Source organism: Sorex fumeus, unplaced genomic scaffold (assembly GCF_029834395.1).
Source record: "Sorex fumeus unplaced genomic scaffold, SorFum_2.1 ptg000063l, whole genome shotgun sequence".
Taxonomy (NCBI): Eukaryota; Metazoa; Chordata; class Mammalia; order Eulipotyphla; family Soricidae; genus Sorex; species Sorex fumeus.
In genome coordinates, this window is record NW_026606120.1 from 38,565,138 (window position 1) to 38,589,821 (window position 24,684).

The 24,684-nt window shown below is 40.6% G+C and overlaps 1 protein-coding gene across 17 annotated transcripts in view; it reads right to left on the reverse strand.

The window, feature by feature from the left end:
* Window positions 1-24,684, reverse strand: part of KALRN (kalirin RhoGEF kinase) — a 792,058-nt gene that overhangs the window by 747,558 nt on the left and 19,816 nt on the right. The gene's annotated exons all lie outside the window — the stretch shown is intronic.

The window sequence follows — 24,684 nt, forward strand, 5'->3', positions numbered from 1 at the left end:
TTTGTTTCTTAAAGATTCACAGATAGTGACACCATGCAGTATTTGTCTTTCTCTGGCTTATATTACTTAGTCTAGCGCTCTTGAGGTTCACTTGTTGTCACAAGGGGCAGTGGTTCACTCTGCTATTTCTCTCTGGAGGAATTATGTACTTTCTCATCCCCAGTCTAAATGTAACGTCTCAGATGAGAGATGGCTCAATGGACTCTAGCACCCTCTTACATGCAGATGACCTGGGTTAAATCTCGAGCAATAAATATGGTCCTCCATATTTATATTCATATTCATACTCATATTCATATACTCATATATTCATACTCATATTCATACTCAGGTGTGAACCCTGAGCACTACCAGGTATGGTTCCCAACAAACAAAAACTAAATGTAACACCTCAACTTCTATGTTATTTTTAATAATAATGGTAATAAATCTTACTGTATCTTTATGTACCACATCCAGTAAGATTTACAATTACTTGGCATTTTACTTTGATTGTGTTATACTATGTTCAGTCTTCATATAATACAATAAGTACAACTGGTACCTTTATGCTTTATGATTTCATCCATTTGTTTATTAGACTGGCTCTTCCAAACAGTGCTCAGGGGCCCAGAGAAGAGCGGCATCCTATTAACACTCACCAACTGGGCCAGACGCCAGGGAATAGTGGTTGGGGTGGAGAGGCAATACATGGTGCCAGGAATCAAATTCAGGTCCCTGTATATGTGAGGCATGTGCCTGACTCCTAAGCTCTCTCCCAGGTCCTCCATTCCATTTTAAAGATAAAAATGGTACAAAGATATTAAACCACATGCTAGGATTCAGGCCACAAAGTCAGATTCCATAGCCTTTACTATTCTATTTTTAAGGCTTTATTATGAAATGTTTTAACCCTACAGAGAAATATAAAGAATAGTACAACTGCCCACATATACTCACCTAAATTAATTTGCTGCCATATTTACTCAACACTTTTATGAAATTGTTTTGAACAATGTCATAACAGACATCATGATATTTCATCCATAAATTCTACAATACACACAGCTCTTTAACATGAGGGTATTTACTTACCCAAAATACCTCTTCATACCTAAAAATTTAGCAACAAATCCTTATTATCATCAGTCTATTTTTTTAATTTTTCCCACTTTTACCCATAAAACATAGAATGTTTCATGAGTACTCATTTCCCCCATACACAGAGTTGAACTGATCTTCTGGAATTATTCCAAGTTCAGTTTATATGCTGTGCTGTATCCACCCCATCAACACTGTGCTGTCTGCTCACTGCTGTGATTTTCCTTAGTTTATTTTTAATGAAACAAATGTCCTCTCTTGCATTCAGTTCTCAATATTTCCTGAGTGGAAAATGTCAAGCATTTCTATTCAACTACTGCCCCATTGCAGCCAAGACCTTAAGAGATGGTGGTGAACAACACAGAAAGCATAGCACTGCTCATATCTACTGTGAGCAAGCAGGCGGGAAGAAATGTGAGGATCCTGAGACAGGAAGGACTTTGCTCTATACTTTTGCCTTGAGCATTCTTATATGATTCAAATGGCACAATGTAAAAAAGGGAAAAAACAACTGGATCATGACCTCTGAGATTCTAGACATCAGACATGAAGCAGTTCAAACACATCAACTGTATTCTTTCCTTCAGTATGAAGCTAACCAGCTCATTTTGGTTACATTTCCCCCTTAAAAGCATACTCTTAAAAACCTTAACTTCTTTTCTCCCCACCTTTGGGCAGACATGGAGTGCCAGGGAGAACTGAACGAATCATCATAACTGCTGCATCTTCTCCTGCTTTAGACCTCTTTGATGAAGGAGAAAGATGAACAGATGAAGAAGATATGAAGAAAAGATATCTCCAGTTTCAGGGAGAAAGTACAGAGTAGGTGGTAACACTTAAGTCTTCTTGGATTTCTTTTGGGGAGCTGATGTACTTCACATGCCAAAACTGTATGTTCTTCCTCTAAGAGGCTACTAAAGGAATAACAGGTTGCATTCACTAACTTTCTTGGCATTTTTCAACTGCTCATAAGGCTATTTCAAAATCATCTCCTGGGCTTGGTACGCACATCTATATTCCCTTTATATATTTCATTTATGACCCAATTTGCAGGATGAGTCTGGATGAACCAGACTTATCTGCTTGCTTATTTGCCTGTACTTTTAGTCTAAAAGATCTTGAGGCCAAAACAAGTCACATTTTTTCATTTTGATTGTTAAAAGGTGACTCATGTTATTCTTTTTACTTACATATTTTTGTTTTTTATTTAGACATATTCATTGAATCACCATGAGATACACAGTTACAAAGCTGTTCATGACTGGATTTCAGTCATACAATGTTCCAACACCTGTCCCTCCACCGGTGTACGTTTCCCACCACCAATGTCCTCAGTTTTCCTCCCGCCACCACCTCCAGCTTGCCTTTATGGCAAATAATCCCTCGCCCTTCCCCTTTCCCTGCCTTTCCCTCTCCTACTTTTTGGGAATTATGGTTTGCAATACAGATACTGAAGTGGGGCATCCCCTTACCTCTTTTTGGCATTCAGTTCTTATCCAGAGTAATCATCTCCAACTATCATCATCATAGTGATCTCTTCTCTAACCTAACTGCCACCCCCACCCATTTGTGAAAAGTTTCCAACCACGAATCAGTCCTCCTGACCCTCATGTCTCTTATCCTTGAGTGATTTTTAATATCCTGCAAGCGAGTGTATTCATTCTATGTCTGTCTGTCTCTGAGTTATTTCACTCAGCATGATCCTCTCCATGTCCTTCTATGTATAAGAAAATTTCATGACTTCATTTTTCTTGGTGGCTAAATAGTATTCCATTGTGTAGATGTACCACAGTTTCTTTATCTACTCATCTGTTCTGGAGCACTTGGGTTGTTTCCAAATTCTATCTGAATAGTGCTGCAATGAACATAGACGTGCAGATGGCTTTTATGCATTGTGTTTTCAGGCCCCTCAGATATATTTCCAGTATTGGTATTACTGGGTCAAATGGAAGCTCAATGTCTAGGTTTTTTTAAAAAAAATGCTCATATTGTTTTCAGAAAGGCTGTACCAGTAGGCATTTCCACCAACAATGAATGAAAGTCTTTCATTTATATTTCATTTGTATTTCTTCTTTGGGGACATTTCTGTGCATTTCTTCTCCCCATATTTGATAGGGTTCAAATATGGTAACACCTACAAGGGTGATTAGAGGTCACCCCAAAAGCCTCTATACCTCTCGGAAAGACTGGCAAGCTACCGAGAGTATTCCGCCCGCACGGAAGAGCCTGGCAAGCTATCCGCTGTGTATTCGATATGCCAAAACCAGTAACTACAACTGGTCTCATTCACCTGACCCTGAAGGCTTCACTGACATGGCAGCACTGAGAAGGATGAGAAAGGAGAGGCCGACAAAATCTCAAGGCCGACCTAGGCTGCCACAACGAAGGAAGACAAAAATGATCGTCTGTACTTTCAATGCACGTACGCTAGCATCAGATGCATCCATTGAGGACCTGATGGTACAAGCGCGAATGATCAAGTACGACATCATTGGTCTGACCGAGACAAGAAGACACGAATCTCACCATGCCGTTTTCGACACTGGAGAAGAATTGTTCCTCGGAACATGCGATAAAAGAGGTGTTGGAGGCGTCGGTGTCCTTGTCAACACAAACTTGGCCAAGAGCATTGATTCATTTGAATGCCTAACAACCCGAATCGGACGTTTACATTTGAATAGATGTGGCTCACTGCCTGCAGTTTCTATCTTCGTTGTCTACGCACCAACATCTCATTATGATGAAAGAGAAATCGAGAAGTTCTACATGGAGCTAGAGAAGTTCTATAAAGACGACCACACCTTCTACAAGATCATTGTGGGTGATTTTAATGCCAAGATAGGACCGAGAAGATCAGCTGAAGAACTTCACATCGGAACCCATGGCCTAGAATGGAACGAACAGGGTGAGAGACTGTCTGAGTTCATCATGTCGACCAAGACCATTCATGGTAACTCACAGTTCCAGAAGGCAGAATCTAAACGATGGACATGGGAGTCTCCCGGTGGACGATTCCACAACGAAATAGACCACATCATATTCAATCGACGGTTTTGCCTGACTGATGTCGCTGTTGTCCCAAAATTTCGAACGGGATCGGACCACCGTCTCCTTCGTGCAAAATTCTACTTCACAGAGCGGGGAGAAAGGGCTGCAAAGTTCAAAAAGAGAACTCCCAGAACGACCACCAACTGGGAACTCTTTGGTACTATTGCGGCAACATGGGAAGATGCCATTGTTGACAACATTGACGAGGAATACGATCGACTGGTTCAGCACCTCCATGAATGTGAGAGGAACGCCAAGAGAGAGATAGCCACAAAAAGTCGCCTATCTTCGAAAACTCTTGAGCTAATTCGCCAGCGTGGTTTGGCGCATGCCTCAGGCAACCGCAAGCTAACGTCCGAGCTTGCAAAGCAGTGCAGAGATGCGATCAAGGAAGACCTCAAAGAGAGAAGAGCAGAAGTACTGGTAGATGCGGCAGAAGCCGGGAAAAGTATTCGTAACGCCCGCCTGTCCTTCGCCAACTATAAGACCAAGACGACTGCCCTCCGACGTCCTGATGGATCCATCACATCCTCCAGAACGGCAATGGAGAAGATTATCCATGACTTCTACTCAAATCTCTTCGATAGCCATGTCCACTTGCCAACATACCAAATTCCACAGGATGGGTATGTCGTTCCCAACGTTCTCCCTTCCGAAATCCGACACGCCATTTCGTCAGTAAAGAAGCAAACAGCACCCGGCCCAGACAAGGTCAGACCTGAACACCTGAAGAACCTGCCGTCAGTACTCATCAATACACTGGCTCGGCTCTTCACTCGCTACCTGTCTGAATGCAAGGTTCCATCTCAATGGAAAACCAGCAGGACCGTACTACTGTTCAAGAAGGGAGACATCCATGACATTGGCAACTATCGCCCGATCTGCCTATTGTCTGTCATCTACAAGTTGTTCACTCGAGTCATCCTGAATAGGATTGGCAGAACACTAGATGAAGGACAACCATGTGAGCAAGCAGGGTTCCGCAAAGGATTCAGCACCATCGACCATATCCACACGATAACCAAACTCATTGAGGTTTCTCGGGAGTTCAAGATGCCGCTCTGCTTAACGTTCATTGATTTAAAGAAGGCCTTTGATTCTGTTGAGACGGAAGCGGTCATTGAAGCCCTAGCCAATCAGGGCATTCAAGCCCAATACATCAGGATCCTCCGTGAGCTCTATTGCGGATTCACTACCAGGATCTCACCATTCTACAAAGAAGTGATCGTTGATGTCAAGAGAGGGGTGCGGCAGGGTGATACCATTTCACCAAAACTCTTCAGTGCCACCCTCGAGAACATCATGCGACGACTGGAATGGGAAGGAATGGGAGTGAAGATAGATGGTCGGCAACTACACCACCTCCGCTTTGCTGATGACATTGTTTTAATAACACCAAACATCAGCCAAGCGGCACAAATGCTGGCCGACTTTGACCGTGAGTGTGGAAAGGTAGGACTACAGCTGAATCTTACGAAGACAATGTTTATGAGAAACAGCCTTGTTCCTGACGCCCCGTTCGCTCTCAATGGAACGACCATCTCCGAATGCAACAGCTATGTGTACCTAGGTCGAGAGGTCAACATGACAAATGACCTGGCACCCGAGCTGCGCAGGAGGAAGAGAGCGGCTTGGAACGCCTTCAAGAACGTCGACGAAATAGCTAAGAGGACGAAGAACCTCCGGCTCCGGGCACATCTCTTTGATTCCACTGTTCTTCCTGCATTAACATATGCCTCAGAGACCTGGGCCCTACGCAAACAAGATGAGAACGCCATTCAGGTCTCCCAAAGAAGAATAGAAAGAGCTATGCTTGGAATATCACGTTTCACTCAAATGAGAGAACGAATCCGGAGTTCTGACATCCGTCGACGATCAAGGATCAGGGACGCTGTCTCATTTGCCAAGGTGTCGAAAATCAGATGGGCTGGTCACGTAATGAGATTTAAAGACGACCGTTGGATTAGAGCTGTTACTGATTGGATTCCACGGGATGTCAAGAGACCGCGTGGCCGCCCACCTACCAGATGGTCAGACTTCTTTGTCAAGGTCATGAACGATCGGTTTGAGGCCCTCCATGTTCCCGGAGCGAAGAGATGCCATTGGGCTACACTAGCACGCGACAGGGACAAATGGAGACGTTACTGGCGCCCGCTCGAGCAAATCGACGACTAACGGGAAGTTAAGTGATTAAGTGATTAAGTGACTTCTCCCCATTTTTCTATAGGGTTGAGCTTTATTTTTGTATGGTTCTACCAATACCCTACATATCTTGGATATTAACCCCTTGTCAGATGGTATGGAGCAAATAATTTTTCCCATTCCATGAGCTGTCTTTGTGTCCTGATCACTGATTCTTTTGTGGTTCAGAGTTTCTTAAAGTAGTCCCGTTTGTTTATCTTTGTTAATTTGCTTAGTCAGTGGTGTTTCATCTTTGAAGATGCCTTAGCTTCAATGTCATGGAGGAGTCTGTCTATGTTTCCCTCTATGTACTTATAGATCAGGTCAGATATTGAGGTCTCTAATCCATTTTGATATGACATTAGTGCATGGCATAATAAAAAGGTCTGAGTTCATTTTATTGTATGAAGCTGCCCAGTTTTCCCAGCAACACTTGAAGAAACTTCTCCTTGCTCCACTTCATCTTTCTTGCTCCTTTGTCAGAGATTAAATAAGCACATATTTGAGGGTCTATTCAACTCTATTCCATTAATCTGAGGGTCTGATTTTATTCCAGTGCCATGTTATTTTACTACTACTGCTTTATAGTACAGCTTAAAGTTGGGGAAGGTGACGCCTCCAATCTTCTTTATCCCAAGGATTGTTTTAGCTACTCATGGGTGTTAACTATTCTGCATAAATTTCAGGAGTGCTTCATCTACTTTTTGAAAAATGTTATGGGTATCCTTATAGGTACAGCAATCAATCTGTATAATGCTTTGGGTAGTACTGCCATTTTGACAAAGTTAATCATCCCATTCTATGAGCAGGGGATGTGTCTCTATTTCCTCATGTCCTCTTTTATGTCCTGAAGTAGTGTTTTGTTGTCCTCTTTGTACATGTCCTTCAATCTCTTTAATTAAGCTGATTCCAAGGTACTTGATTTTCTGAGGCACAATTGTGAATGAAATTTTTTTAAAGCCTCTTTCATCATTCTTATATAAAAAAGCCATGGACTTTTAAATATTGATTTTATAACCCGCCACCTTACTATACAAATATATTGTTTCTAAGAACTTTTATATAGAGTCTTCAGGATTCTCTAAGTATAGTATCATGTCATCTTCAAATATTATAGTTTGACCTCATCTTTTTCTATTTGGATGTCTCTGATATCTTTTTCTTGCCTGAGTTCTATGGCAAGTATTTCCAGTACTATACTGAATGGGTGTGGTGAGAGTGGGCAACTTTGTCTTGTGCCTTATCTTAGAGGGAAGGTGTTTAGTTTTTCTCTATTGAGAATACCGTTTGCTGTGGCTTTGAGCATACTGAGGAAAGTTTCTTCAACTTCAATTTTGTTTATTTTATCATGAATGGATGCTGGATCTTGTCAAATGTTTTATCTGCATCTATCGATATGATCATATGGTTTTTATTTCTTTTATTTATATTCTGTATTATGTTGATTGATTTGTAAATGCTAAACCATCCTTGCAGCCTTGGAATGAATCCTACTTGGTCATGGTGTATAATCTTTTTCATAAGTTGCTAGATTCTATTTCCTAGAATTTTGTGAAGGATTTTTACATCTGTGTTCATCACAGATATCAGCCTTAACTATATTTTGTTGTGTGTGTATATATATGTGTGTGTGTGTGTGTGTGTGTGTGTGTGTGTGTGTGTGTCTCAGTTTTTGGTATCAAGGTGATATTTGCTTCATAGAAACTGAGAATGTTTCTGTTTCTTCAGTTTCCTGGAAAATCTTGAAATGGATTGGCTACAGATACCCTTAAAGGTTTGAAAGAATTCATGAGTGAATCTATCTGTGCCTGGAATTCTGTTTGGGGGAAGACATTTGAGTACTATTACAATTTCCTTGATTAGTGATAGGTCTGTTCTGGTATTCCAAATTTTGGTTCAGCCTTGGCAGGTTATAGAAATCCAGAATTTAACCATTTCTTCTAGGTTCTCTTGTTTCATGGTATAAAGATTCTTAATCTCTGATAATCCTTTTAATTTCTATGGTTTCTGTTGTGATGTCCCTTTTTTCATTTCTGATTCTGTTTCTTAGGGTTCTCTTTTTGAATCTTGCTAGTTTTTCATCGATCTTGTTTATTTTTTCAGAGAACCAGTTCTTGGTTTCGTTGATCTTTTGGATTGTTTTTTGGGGATTCCAGCTTGTTAATTTCTGCTCTGAGTTTTATTATTTCCTTCCTCCTGCCTGGTTCAGGTTCCTTCTGTTGGTCATTTTCCAAGATTTTGGCTGTGAAGTCAAGTTATTTACGTGGGCCCTTTCTTCCTTCCTGATGAATGCTTGCAGAGCTATAAACTTTCCTCTTAACAGTGCTTTTGCTGTGGGACACATTCTCGGTTGTTTCCAGTAATCTTCTGATTTCTTCTTAGATATCCTCTCTGACCTACTGGTTGTTCAGTAGTAAGCAGTTTAATTTCCAGGTTTTTTATTTGATTTCTCATTTCTATGTGTGATTAACTTCTATTTTAAGTGCATCATGGTCTGAGAAGATAACTGATACGATTTCTGTCCCCTCTTGATTTTATGGAGGAATGTTATGGGCCTCATATATGTGTATTATCTTGGAGAGTACCCGATGTGCACTGGAGAAAAATGTTTATTCAGATTTGGGGGGATAAAAAGCCCTGTATATATCTACTGGTGAACTCACTTCCATTTATTTCTTCAAAGCCATTATTTCCCTGCTCGGTTTTAGTCTCACTGATCCATCAAAAGGTGACAAAGTAGTGCTGAAGTCTCCAGCTACTACTGTGTTGCTACCAATATCCTCCTTGAAGTCTATTAACAGTTGGTTTAAATATTTTGCTGGTCCCATCCCTCATTGGGTGAATATTCATTTAGGAGTGTAATTTCTTCTCAATGTACATATTCTTTTATTATTAAAAAATGACTTCACTGTCTCTTCTAACCTTTTTTAGCCTGAAATCTATGTCATTGGACACTAGTATGGCCACCATGGTCTTAATTGTTTTCCAGACTTAGACTTTGAGTTCATGTTTACTTTGACTTTTCAAATGTATTTCTTGTAGGCAGCAGAATATTGGATTCAATCTTTTTTCTTTTTGGATCAGACCTGGCGATGCACCAGGGTTTCTCCTAAAGAGTTAGGAATTACTCAGGAATTACTCCTGTCAGTGTTCAGGGGACCATATGAGATGCCAGAGATAGAACCTGGGTCAGAAGTGTGGAAGGAAAATGCCCTACCCACTGTATTCACTCCATCCTCAAGGATTCAATTTTTTAATCCATTTTGCCACTTTGTAGCTTAATTGGTATATTCAGACCACTGACATTGAGAAAGATTATATTCATGACGTTTTGTGCCATTTTTCAGTAAAAGTTTGGTGTTTTTGTTAGGTTTGTCTTGACTTAACGTAGCCCCTCCAGTTCTTGAGTCTATAAAATTTCTGAAGTGTTGTTTATCTGTGAAGTTGTAAATCATTCCTTCAAATATGAATGAAACTCTGGCTAGGTATTCTTGGTGAGGCCTTCATTTTATAAAGTTTTTAAGCTATATCTCATCATTGACCTCAGGCCTGGAGGGTCTCATTTGAGGGTCTATCGTAAATCTAAGGGACACTCTTTTATATGTACTCTCCTTCACTGGTCTTGCTGCTTTCACTACTGTATCTCTATCTAGGGTTTTTGTCATTCTGATTAGGATATGTCTCAAAATCTTTTTTAATAGGGTCTCTTTTAGTTGGAATCGAACTCGAGTCAGCCATGTTGGCTGCGGGCAAGGCAAACACCCTACGACTGTGCTATCGCTCCGCCCCTCTCGGAGAGCCCAGCAAGCTACCGACAGTATCTCGCCCTCACGGGAGAGCCTGGCAAGCTACCCGTGATGTACTCGATATGCCAAACACAGTAACAAGAACTCTCATGATGGAGACGTTACTAGGCCCGCTCAAGCAAATCAATGAACGGGAGGACTGTGACTGTGTGACTGTGACTTTTAGTTGGCACCTTTTGGGCTTCCTAGATCTGGAAACCCGTGTTCTCCAGCTCTGACAAATTCTCTGCATTTATGTCTTTGTCTGTTACTTCCTCAATGGGGTTGCCTTCCTGTTCCTCTGGAACTCTTGATGATTCCTTTGTTGTTCCTCTTGAATTCATCTCATAGTTCTCTTGTCTGCCCTTGATTTATTTTGAGGTATTTTTCCATCTTCTGCTGTTGCCTGGAGCTTTTGTGCATCTCATCTTCAAGCTCACTGAATCTGTCTTCAGCTGCTGTTGAGGGCAATCCACTGAGTTTCTCATTTCATCTACCAAATTTTCATTAATGACATCTCTGCTTGTAGTTTTATTTCTGCTCTCATATCCTACTGTGTTTTTTTAATGTCCATTACACTGTTTCTTTGAGCTCATTAAACATCCTCACGACTTTGCCTCTAAATTCTTTATCAGAAAGATTATGTAGGGGGTATTCCTTGTTAAGGTTACCAGGTTCCTATCAACATCCACTCCTCGTGGTGGGGTTCTGTGTTGTTTCCCTGTGGAGTCTGTGGTAGTCTAGAGGTGTTTCTTTCCAAGACACTAATCACTATACTCCCCTCACTGCCACAGAGGGCTCTGGGGTAATTCACTGTGTAGGGGTCTCTTCTTTCCTCAGCAAGGATATTCCCTTCTAATTTGGTGCCCTTGTGTAACTATGTGGAGTCTCTTGCACTGATTCAGGGAATGGGTTCTTTGTCCTGAACTTATTGATACTTTTTGATTAGGATTGTATTGTTTCTTGTGATCACCACTACTTTTGTGGTTTTGGGGGGGGGAGGAATGTTGATTGGAGTACAAACTAATGGACTTTTGACCCTAAATGTGGTTGAGGAAACTAGGCTGCCCTGGTGAAACTTCAATATAAGAAGTCAAAATGTGGGTCTTATGGGATATGGAGGGGGAGATTAACTGGTGACCACATTAGTGGCCACCTGCTCAGAAAGCCATGCCCACTACTAATCTGGCCTGTGGGTGGAGTCAAGCATTAACAGGATTCAGGGTCCTTGCAGCATGTTCAAATCCCACTGCTGGCTTGCTCACTTGCTTGCAGGAAAATTCTTTCCCACAGAGCATTCATGCAGGAAGGCTTTCTACTAGGCACCCTTGCACTAGAAAAGTTCCCTCAGGGTTGTTTGTACATAGAGGACTCCCACGCATATAACCACTCAGAAAACCAAGTTCACTCTCCCCAAATCTTACTTATCTCTATAATCCCAATCCTTAGCACAACATCCTTCATCTACTGCACATCTGACAAACAGTGGTCAGAATGAATTCTAGCACTTCTCTAAATATACAATAGCATATTTCTTTTAAAACTTTTTAAACTTCAGCTCTTTTAACAAAGAACCTGGAAAACATGAAAACCTGTGTCTGTGTAGAGAGAAAATGTAAGTCAGCTTATTAGAGTTTTAAATGTCATATCGTGACCCCGAAATCTTGGTGCAGCCTTCTGATTCTCCCTGCACTAAAATCTGAGCTTTACCTATTACACATCCTCAAGAAATGCCTTTTGAACTGACCTGATAGTGGCCATGATTTGCACTCCCTAGAGAGGTTGACCATCTGCCAAATATACCATTTGCGTTATGTTGAGTAGCTGACGAAGTTCAGGCAAGAAATTACCGATCCCTCCTGGAAGTGAGCACAGAGAAGGGCTTTCTTACTTCCAAAATGTCCAAACATCTTGTTCTACATGCTGACATCTGTTTGCCTCCAGCTTGCTGCTCCCAATGTTTGCCAACTGGCCAAGAATTTTTGTGTCTTTACCAACCATCTTCCCCATCACACCCACATCACTTATTTCCAAGCTGGCAACTTCACAAGCACCACCACGAAGCATTACACAGAAACAAAAGGCAAATTCTCCTCCCCACTGGGAGACTAAGCCCAGGAAGCCTGGACAAACTTATCATCAAAGTAATTCCTTTCTTGCAGAAGTGCCATCAGAGCCATCACCTTCATCACAGGCCCTGTGCCCTCTCTCCTTTGTTTTTCTTCCCACTGGCTTCTCAATCATATATAACCTAACTGCAAGAACACCACTAAAGATCCAAATGCATTCCTCTTTCTGGAGAAAAACTGATTGCCTCAGGGTTTTCTGGCCATTCAAACATCCACACTCCTCACTTCTTCACCTTGAGCTGTCCCCGGACCTTCTGCCCCTTCGACTCTCCTTGCTCCACTTTCGCTCTCACACTCTGGATCTTCCCAAAAGTCAAGCAGCACTCTCCACATAGGTCTATGCACTCCCTCATCTGCCAAGACTCTGCTTTTTTTTTTTTTTAACAAAATTACCTTCTGCTCAAACAGCATGACAATCTTTTTCCTTTAATCTTTCAATGCCCCAAGGTTCCTCATTCCACCATAGATACTCCATCACACTAAATACATAGCTTCATCCTCTTCTCTCCTGTCCCACAAATGTTTTATACAACTACATGGGAATTACCTGCTGTCGACATACACTGTTTCCCCTATTCAAATTAGCTTCCTTGCCAACATCTTCCTTTCTCCCATTGTGCCTCCATTTTTCTAAGGTACCAAGGAAGCACATGTTTTAACATTTATTTTCAGAGATATTTAAAATCAGACAATTAGATAAGAATATAGTAGGGACTTCAGTACTTGGAAATCAGCAGTGGTAACACCTATCTGCAACCCTGGGTGAAAGAAATGGATTTATAGTGCCCATACTCACTAACTCCAACTCAGGAAGTCTGGGATTGGATCCAAGAATCTGTCTCTTAACCATAGCTCCCTGTGACTCTGATACAAAGTTATAATTCACATTCTGGAAAAGACTAAATTTTGCAATATGGTACAGGATAAAACAGAGCTAAAACGTGAAAATTCTCAAAGGTGGCTTTAAATAGAAGCAATAAACTATTACAAAGTTCCATCACTCAGGGATTACTACTAAAACAACAGAACCAAGATACACTGCAGAGATTATCTTTTCTCATTTCATTGGCCAATATGTGTGTGTGTGTGTATGTGTGTGTGTGTGTGTGTATCACACAGAAGACATCACCTACCCAAAGTGACACAAGTCTAAGGTGGAGTGTTTAACATAAGTAGCAAAAGATGTCCTGTTTCCAGAAATAAAATTAACACACATATCTAAAATGTATTTTTACAAATAAATTACATGAGCCCTTTTAGTATGAAAACTATAATCCAACAAACCCGGAGGTCTGAGATCATGCATTCCTAACTAACTCCCAGAAGACCCGAATGCTACCAACTTACAATCCATCCTCTGAGTAGCAAGGTTGCTGTAAGTGAAATAACTGCTCCTCTGTTGTTGAAAGACCAGGTCTATGTATTTATAATGACCATTGTGCTGTAGAAGTGGTCATTCCCACCACCACTCCCTCCACCACACCACACCTGCTGTCTTCAGACTCAGGTCACTGATCACCTGTGGATAGCCAGCAGAGGTGGAGCACTAGACATAGGAGGATTAACTAACTGCTCCAAACCTCAGTCCTGTTATGAAGCTTCCAAATTAGGATATTCAGATCAATGGAACTGGATTGAGAGTCCAGAGAAAGATATATATGGACAACTAATCTTTGACAAAAGAGCGGGTGCATTAAGTGGAACAAGGAAAGTCTCTTCAACAAATGGTACCGAGGAAAACTGGTTAGTCACATTTTTATAAAATGAACTCAACTCCTATATTATGCACAAAAGTCAATTAAAAATGAGTTAAAGACCTCAGTATTAGACTTTAAGTTATATTGAGGAAAACATAGACAAACCCTTCATAACATTAAATCTAGATGTATCTTCAATGATACAATGCCACTGGCCAAGAAAATGAAAATAGAGCTAAATAAATGAGACTACATCCAATTAAGAAGCTTCTACACCACAAAAGAAATGACAACCAGAATAAAAAGACATGGCACATACTGGAAAATATTTGCCCACCACTCATCTGGCAAGGGTTAATATCCAAGATACATAAAACATTTGTAAAACTTAACAATAACAAAACAGAAAAGAAGACCAGAAAAATGGGAGTGGAGACAACAAACACTTCTTCAAAAACACATACAGAGAGACAATAAGTGTGTGGGTGGAAAATGTCTGCATCACTTATCAGGGAAATGCAGGTCAAACTACCAAAGAGAGATGACTTCAAACCAGTGATACTGGCACACATTATAAAGAACAAAAACAGGGCTTGTCTTGCTCGTGGCCAACCCGGGTTTGATCTCCAGTATACCATATGGTTTCCTGAACACCTCCAGGAGTAATTCCTGAGCTCAGAGCCAGAAGTTTACACAGAGCATTGCTGGGTCTGACACAAAAACAGAATCAAAATAACAGAAACAACCAGAGTTGGTGTAAACACAAGGGAAAATAAACCCCCATCCACTGCTAGTGGGAATGATTACTGGTATACTCTCCCCCAACAAAATGTCTCAAGACAGAGCATGGTGGCAGTCAACCCTCCCCTAAGCTGTTCACATCACAATAATCAGTGAGTGAATAAGAAAGAACAAGCCTCTAGTCTCTCTGAAATCTAGGTAGCATGCCCCTATTCTTCAATATCCTCCATTGAAACATGGGCCCATTGGAAGAGGACACCTTCCCCAAACCCAGTGATCAATCCTATAGCTGGAGAGACCCTAGCAGTTCATAAGAATTAAGGCCATTTTGAAACTGAAAATTTCTCTAGAGAAAATTTCTGGCAACTTAGAGAACCATAGTGAGGCTGAGGAAATTTTTTAAATACAAAACTAACCTCCATAAAAATATTTTGCAACATTTATACCACGATTCCTATAGTTTCCAAACTATGTGTCAAGGTACCATGGGCACCACAGTAAATTCACAGGGGTTCTGAGATTGTTTGAATTTTTAAGAGAAACATGTCAATGCTTGATATCTGCCAAAAGCTATACGAGCTATTAATGAAAGATAGTTCTCATTTTCCTCATTAAATCACACTTCATTCCTTTCAATGACATAATATCTTTGCAAAACTGGATTTGGGGCAGTTGCTATGATTAAAAAAAAAAACTGGGTGATAAAAAGCAAGCACAGCACAAAAGTCAATATAAAATAGGAAATTAGGGAGCAATCTCTGATACTAAGGTCTGAAAAGTTGTTCAGTGCTTAATGGGCACATACCACTTAGCAATAAGTACCTATGATTATTTTAGAATGAAATAAATACATGTTTTTATCAACTTGTATACATGATTTTTTTCAAACGTCATGTATTTCTTACTATATTGTTCAGACATAAATACTAATTTATTTGGACTTAACCTCTTAGTAGATTGGTCTAAGAGTGCCATAGAAAAATTAGCAAGACATTAAAGTGCGAAGCACTGAGAAGGTTCGAGAGCCTCTGCTTTATCCAAACACTTTCTTTTAGATAATGAAAATACCCAAGAATGGAGGACAAGGAAGACTACGAGGAACACAGGTCTGGTGACATCAGAGCTGGACTCAACCCGTATAAACCAACAATTGCAGCAATGTGACATTTCTCACATTACATTTAAAGAAACTATTTGCAACATTCATACTTTTTATCCTGGGTGTTTAAAAAAAACACCTTTATAAATCTAACTCTTTCAACTTCAGTATGGAGGACATATTATCTGATCTGGAAAAGGCTGAAGGAAATGTTAAGTCCCTGAATGAAAGATGCAGAGGCAGATAATAGAAGAAAATTCATTTATTAAATCAGGCTTGATCTACTCTAGTGAGAAATCTGACTTGTAAGTAAAGGCTATAAAGCCTGAAGCACTGAAACAAGCCACAAATACAGGAGATGTCCCTTTGCACCACAGAGAAACAGAGCTTCAAACTTTTCAAGTTGGAAAGGGAAGGGGAAAAAATCACCAAGGGGTCAGAGAAGAAGTATAGGGGTTAAGGTGCTTGCATATGATCCTCCAAGCACTGGCAAGAGTGATCCTAAGCAGAAAGCCGAGAAAGCCCTGAGCATCCCCAGGTAAGGCCCCCAAACCAACAAAAATAGCCAAGAGGAGAATCTGGGTAAAATCAATGGTCTCCCTCCCATGCTTACAGAGTAAAAACAAAGTGGAATGGGCCTCTTCAGGCCACAACTTGCTTTATTGATAGCCAACAAAATACTGAGTCTGCCTCTCCCACCCAAAGGCTCAGCAACAGCATGCATCAGCCAACAAGACAGAGTAAAGACATTTAGGCTACTGTGTCATTGTGGACTGAAGAGGAGAGATTATATATATGAAGATTCTCTGTAAGTAAAGAATAGTGTTCTACAAGAGCCAGGAATATTGCTCTATAGTTGGAAGCCTGCCTCGTGAGCTGGGGCAGAAGGCAGCTGGAATAGAGAAGGGATCACTAAGACAATGATGGCTGGAGGGATTGATTGGGATGGGAGATGTGTGCAGAAAGTAGATAAAGGACCAAACATAATAAGCTCTCAGTGTCTGTATTGCAAACCATAATGGCCAAAAGTAGAGAGTGTGGGGGAAATTGTCTGCCATCGAGGCAGGGGGAGGGTAGGAAAGCGAGGGGGGGAGCATATACTGGGGATATTGGTGGTGGGGAATGTGCACTGGTGGAGGGATGGATGTTTGATCATTTATGATTGTAACTCAAACATGAAAGCTTGTAACAGTGTTTCACAGTGATTCAATAAAAGAAAAAAAAGAATAGTGTTCTGTGGGAATTTAAGTGGTCAATGTCATTTCACCAATATAGTCAGATTGTTTGACCCTTCAAAAAGTAATTTTAGGCTTAGGGCAAAAGATAGGTGCTGGCAGGCTCGTGAGAGGAAAGCACCCCGGAAAAGGCAGAACTTCATGAGGTCACTTGATTCAGAGTTATGGGGAAAACAACAGAGGACATCAAGACCTATGACCCAGCCAAATACTCTCACTAGACTTCTCCTTCCTGGGAGTTGGGGCCTGCAATATAATGCTCCAGCAGGAGAAAGAGCCAAAGCAAAGAGACGTCTATCCTTACTTTTTGAGAAATCTCTATAATGCTTTCTATAGAGGTTGAACCGAGGACATTCTCACCAAAAGTGGATCCTTTCTCACCACAACCCCACAAACAGTAGCTATTTCCAGATTTTTTTTATACTTTTTGTGACATTTCACAGGTGTGACATGGTATCCCATTGTTTTGATTTGCATATCTCTAGTCATGAGCAACGATTTTTGTCATAATGCCTTTGGTCATCCCATATATCTTCTTTGGAAAAGTTTCTCCTCCCCACATTTATGGATGGGGTCACTAGACATTTTGTTGGTAATTTTAGTGACTGCTTTATAAACCTTAGATATCAACCCTTGGAAATCAACACAACCAGAAGTATTGTGTGCAAATTTTTTCTCCCATTCAGTAGGGAGTAGGTATGATTTTATTAGTTTGCATTTCTTTCACTGTGCCTAAGATTTTTTAATTTGATGTAATCACATTTGTTTGTTTTTGTTGTTGTTGTTTTTGCCACTGTGGTCATCACCTTTAAGATTTCTCTGCAGTCAATTTTCTGAAAATATATGCAGCTGTTGTCTACAACATATTTTATCACTTAATCACTTGACTTCCCGTTACTCATCAATTTGCTCGAGCGGGCGCCAGTAATATCTCCATTCATCCCAGTTGCGTGCTAGTGTAGCATGTATTTTATAATTTCTGATATAAACTCAAGATCTTCATTGCACTCATTTGTGGAATATAAAGTAACAGAATGGGAGACTAACACCCAAGAATAGTAGAGATAAGAACCAAGAGGATTACTCCACAGCTTAGAAGCTGGCCTCACATACTGGGGGAAAAGGCAGCTCAGATAGAGAAAGGACCACCAAACAAAGGGTGCTAGAAGGGCCCGCTCAGGATGGGAGATGCGGGCTGAAAGTAGACTACAGACCAAACATAATGGCCACTTAATACTTCTATTGCAAACCACAACACCCAAAAGGAGAGAGACAGCAAAAACGAATGCCCTGCCACAGAGGCAGGGTGGGGTGGAGGGGATGGGGTGGGAGTGGTTGAAGGGATGCTAGGACCATTGGTGGTGGAAAATGGGCACTAGTGGAGGGATAGGTACTTGAATATTGTATGACTGAAACGTAAGCACAAAAGTTTGTAAGTCTGTAACTGTACCTCACAGTGATTCACTAATAAAAACTTTTTAAAAAATCAAGATCTTTAATGTACTTTGAGTTCACTTTTGTTCAGGGTATGTGGTACAATATTAATTTCATTTTTTTACATATGAATATGCAATTTTCCCAACAATACTTGCTCAAAATATTTTCTTTGATTCGTTTAACATATTTAGCTCCTTTGTTATAGATTAGCTAACCATAAATCTGGGAGCTTAACTCAGGACTCTCAATTCAGTTCCATTGATCTTTGTTCCAGTACCAACTAGTTTTAATTCAGCAAGACCACTTCTTGGCATCTATCCCCAAAACACAAAAGCATTCATTCAAAAGGATTCGTGCACACCTATGTTCATCACTGCATTTAATACAATTATCACAATATGAAAACAACTCAATGCCTACCTATAACGAATGGGTCAAGATCTGTGGTATGTAAACATAATGGAATGCTATGCCACTCTAAGGAAGAACTAAATTGTGTTGATTTTCAGCAACATGGATGGAACTACGGAATATGCTGAGTGAAGTCAGAATGAAAGAGACAAATACAGAATGATGTTGCTCATATGTGAGACTTTAAAATACACAGTGGGGTAGCAACCAAGTTCCAAAGGCAGCAAAATGAGGAAACTGATCCACACAATTGAGCTGGGGTGTGGAGGATGAGTTAGGTCCTTGAGGGAGGGAGGCGGGTACATCAGTGATGGCTGTGGTGTTAGAATCATGTGCATGAGAAATCATTATTAGAAGTACTGCAAACAAAAATCCTTGTTCAGTTTTTTAAAGCAAGGAGACTCCTCCGTCTACAAGGATTTCTGGGCTGTGTCTCCATCTCCCTCTCTCCCCCGGCCCCTTTGGTTTCTGCAGATTCTAAGTGGATCTTTTGCTGTCTTCCTTAACTTTTCTCCCACTTCACCCTTTTTTGTCTTTGCCTTGCTGCTCCCTGGCCCCTTGCTGTATGAATCTCATTTGGGGTTTCACACTCCCAAATGAAGTCCTGTTTTCATGATTTTCTTCTGATTGCTAAACATTCCATAAACCTTCAGCATTTCTTGACCTTGAAACTTTGCTTGTGTCTCTGTTCTCAATTTTTCACTCTCTGCCCAGCTTGCAGAATACTGCTTAGTGAAGACAAAGAGGCAAAAGAAGTAGTGCAGGGGGGAGGCTCTAATGAAAGGAGCAGGATATAGTCCTAGAGACTAAAGCACTCTGAAGATTGTCCTCTCCAAGCCAAATGTGGCAAAGGATAAATCAATGGAAGTTAAAACTCCTCTAATAGTGAGGTAAAAGATCTGGCAGGGCCAGCCAAGACTAATATCTCTGGAGAAAAATATTTGCCAAATATCCAATTTAAAGAAGTTGGAGGCTCTGAGAAAATTCAACAGAATTTTTTCTCCTTCCAAAAATCCTCTGTTGCAGAACAGGAGAAGGAAACAAATCATGTTTAAGACTAGTTGTTGCATATGGATTATGACTACCCAAAATTGTTGACCGCACTTTCATAGGAAGCTCATAAATATTTGGTGGGTTCTATAAAAGTAGAAACCAAGGATATCATGACTAGCTCAGAATTTATCCTGTACACTTCATCCAGAGACCCTTGATACTGAAAATTTAGGACTGTTAGGTTTCTAATAGCGAGGGAAAAACAAACACTGTTGTAATCCTGAATTCTGTGTGTCATATGTGTAAAGATACACATACCTACATTGGCAATCTGAGTTAAGACAAGCAACGAGGACCTTCTCTGTATGTGTCCACAAGGAGATCCATTACACGCAAAATGCTTCAAAATGCTTCAAGTTGGAAGGAAACTTACCAATCAATCATTTCAGCACCTTACTTTTTTTTTTACTTTTCTAAATTATTTCTTTTTTTTAAATTTTTTAATTTTTATTAGTGAAACACCATGAGGTACAGTTGTAGATTTACAAATTTTTGTGCTTGGGTTTCGGTTATACAATGATCAAGTACCCATCCCTCCACCAGTGCCCAGACCACCACGGGTCCCAGTATCCCTCCCACCCCCCATCTCTCCTATCCCACCCTGCCTCTGTGGCAGGGCATTCCCTTTTGTTCTCTCTCTCCTTTTGGGTGTTGTGGTTAGCAAAAGAGGCATTGAGTGGCAATCATGTTTGGTCTATAATCTACTTTCAGCACGCTTCTCCCATCCTGGGAGGATCCTCCCAACACCCTTTATTTGGTCAGCACCTTACTTTTACAGTGAAGAAACTCAGGCCAAGAGAAGTGCAGTACCCAAGAGCACAAAGAAGATCAAGATAGAGCTGAGATCAGCACCAGAGCTCCCAATTCCAGATAGGTGCCAAGTCCCTTATACCATATGGCAGCTATAGTCCATACCACAAGTCAGCCAGAAGACTTAAGAAGGTCTCTGCTGACATCCAAATCAGGGAAGACTACACTGATAATATGCTCATATGTTTTGAAAGTCCTCCCTCTGACCCTGCCAACGCTTTAAAAAAAAAAAAAGCATATGCATCTCCTTTCATACACTGAGCAGTACTGAAAAGTACAGCCCAACTACAACATACACATGACCTGTGGGGCAAGGGGTGGCAAAAGTTAAACCATCACAAAGGATAGAATGAAAATCATGAGAAAGAGAGAGAGGAGAGAGAGAAAGAGAGAGAGAGAGAGAGAGAGAGAGAGAGAGAGAGGTCTGACATGGAGTGTCAGGTGGAGTAGGAGGGAAACTGGGGACATTGGTGGCGGGAAATATATACCGGTGAAGCGCTGGGTTTTGGAACACTGTAGGACTGAAACCCAATCATGAAAAACTTTGTAACTGTGTATCTCACAGTGATTCAATTAAAAATATATTTTAAAAGTCACTTAAAGAGATAAATTGCCTCCTTTTTTCTTAACCTCCACAAAGCCTCTCCAGGAATTCACAACACTCTCACCATTTAAGTTGATATACGGGGAGATCAAATTGAATCCAACAGCCCAGAAATGGAAAAGTTCCAGAAAATACAGCTTCAGTAATATACATACTGAGGGTCCTAGGAGGAAGGAATAACGTGTACCTGAGAACACAATTATTTAAATATGCAAGAATTGAAAAATCTTGGCAAAAGAAAAATTCTTGACAAAGTCCTAAGGGAACTGCCCTTCTATTCTTCTTTCATAAGATTAGCGTTGGACTATATGGTACCTCCTCTGGTGTTTGGGTCCTGCCAAATCTAGAGTTCTATGGTCTGAGGGTCTCTGGAAAAGCAAAGGTAGAATATGATCACATACTCAGCCTCTAGGTCTGTCATAGAGAACCTCACCTGAGAAGCTTTCTTGATCTTATGAGGAAAACAAAAATCTAAGAAGAAAAATCACCAGCATGTTTATTTAATACCTAATATAATGCTGGTGGTATAATCGGGTGGTCTGGGAAAAAATAGGTCTCCAATTACCTCTGTGCATAAAAAATCAAACACTTCAAAATAAACTATGTAAACCAGAGTGAATGGCTCTAAAACTTAGAAACTAGGCCAGGACAAAGAGAAGAAATTAGATGACCTCCTTTTGATTCAAGAGATGTGTTGAGTGGCATCAGGAGCAGCACAGAAGAAACACGGAGGCCAATAGCCTGTAAGCATCTGTAAATCTTGCGCCTCTCTGATAGATTAGCTGTCCAGGCTGAAAAAACAGACCTTCAATCGTATTTTATAAAAATTACAGAAAATAAACCTGTAAAACCAAGTCTGTGGTGTGCCCTCTGCTAGGTATGATGAAATACACTAAAAGTTATTTCTCCTATTAATTTATGTACCCAAAAAATCGGCAAATGGGACTAGGAGATAGCTCAGTGGGAGAAAATATGCGTAGTCCCACCAGCACTGTATACTCCTCCATCCCCTGCAAGAATCACTGGGCACAGGGTAGCTCTGACCTGCTCTATCCCAAGAGTGGATAAGAATGATTTTGGCATGGGCTAGAGCAATAATACAGCAGGTAAGATGCTTGCCTTGCATATGGTCAACCCAGGTCTGATCCCTGACACACCCCATAGGATTCCCCCCAAATTCCACCAGGAGTGAGCTCTGGACATCACAGGTGTGGTCCAAAACCAAAACAGACAAAAAAGGTTTGGGCATATGGAATCCAATTTCCTCCACCATCACCACCCCAAAATATAATTTTTATACCTGAGATCATGGAAGTTTAGAACTTTACTCTTTTTTTTTTTTTGGTTTTTTCCCCTTTTCATGGAATCACCATGAGATACACAGTTACAAAGTTGTTCATAATTGATTGAACTTCAGTCATACAATGTTCCAATACTCATCCTTTCACCAGTGTACATTACCACCAATGTTCCCAATTTCCCTTCCACCACCCTCCCCTCCCCCAACCTACCACTATGGCAGACACTTTTCTTCTGTTTCTCTCTTGCATTTTACTTGTTGAAATGAGGACATCACCAGCCTTCTAAAAGTTCCAAAGGTCCTGAAGGTAATGACTAACTGAAAAAGCTAGGATATTTGCCATAACACCACTAAGTCAAGAGCTATAGTCAAGAAAACTATAGATTATAAGCTTGAGCAACTTTGGAACTACTGATAACAACCAAATGAAACTTAAGGTTAAAGTTAATAAATGCTTGGGACTGGAGAGATACTGCAGCAGGTAGGGCACTTGCCTTACAAACAGTCAGCCCAGGTTCAATTCCTCACATATCATATGGTCTCCGGAGCTCACCAGTAGTGATTCCTGAGTGCAAAGCCAGGAGTAACCACTGAGTACCTCTGGGCATTGCCCACACCTCTCCCCAACCAAAAAAAGTTAATAAATGCTCAACAGGACTTCAGAAATCATGGTTATAGGAAAAAAGAACATCTAACTATTTGTAGAAAAAAAGAACATCTAACTATTTCTACTTTTTTGGTACATCTCACGAAACTCCTAATGCCAAGATTTAAAAAAAAAAAGTAGTTCCATTATGAACAGTATAATCTGGACAAGTTAATCAATGATTCCAATGTGAAAAAGACAGTCAGACTCCTCTCCGGCATCCTATGTCACACCAAAATATGGTAAGAGAACTTTGTAGGCACTATGAAACTAAGGGTCACTTACCTACCAGGAAAAGAGTTGAAAGTTATATTCTGTGTGTCCACCAAAACCTTCAAGATATCATCAGGACTGGTTAGAAAGAAAAACTATTCTAGAGTTCCTTAAAACTTGCGGTATAGTTGAGTAGAGAAGATATCTAGCATGTTCACCATTTGCTTCCAGAGATTTCCTCAACCTATTAAGCAAAGCAATAACAAGAATATTAAGCATAGCTGTGGCATAACAGCTAATGCTTAAAAGACCCAAGTCATTTCTGGACAGCCATTTCTGACCAGCCCCATTTTACAGTTACAAAGCATGCAGAGTAGGGCAGGATCTCTGGATTGTCTAGGTCAATTCTTGACCCAGCCTGATTTACTCGTCTCTGAGATACATTTGGCTAGAGGCCTTTCACATATGGCAGACACTCTACCCAGGAAAAGAAAAAAATTGATTTGACATAAGCAATCAATCCCACTGGAATGTTTGTGCACAGAGTCAAGCAGAAATGGATCTGAACAGGAACACTTCCGGAAGGCGATGGGAATATTAATGATGAAAGCTGATAACGTGTCAAATGCCCAGGATGATAGAAGAAGCACACACAGATTTATATGTGAAGCATGAACGTCATATGCATACACACAAATACATAAATGCAGGCATACATGCAGACTTGCTATTCTGGGGAAATATGTTTGGTATGTAACAGTCCAGTCATCACTCTTTTTTCTTGTCTTCTATTTAAAATGGTTAAAGAGTTTTAAGACCAGCACAATACTACATCTCTGTGGAATAAAAAGCTAAAGGACCTTGCAATAAGTTTCTATGGTTCCTCTGATACAAGTCTTGGTATAAGCACCATCAATCTTTGTCCACAACCCAAGTCAAAAGCCTAGAAATTATCTGTCCCTTTACCTCTCCTTCAACACATCAGCTAGACATGAAATCCTCCAAACTCCTACCATTATATGTCTTATACCATCAACTATAGTTCCTACTTATATTTCTCATCTCCAAGTTTTCCTCTTCTAACACCATCCTGACCTTTTCAAATGTAAAATTTTTATTCTAGAATCAAAGAACTAACACAGCAAGATGCTTACCTTGCATACGGCCAAATAGGGTTCAATTCCCGACACAGCATATGGTCCTCTGAGCACCGCC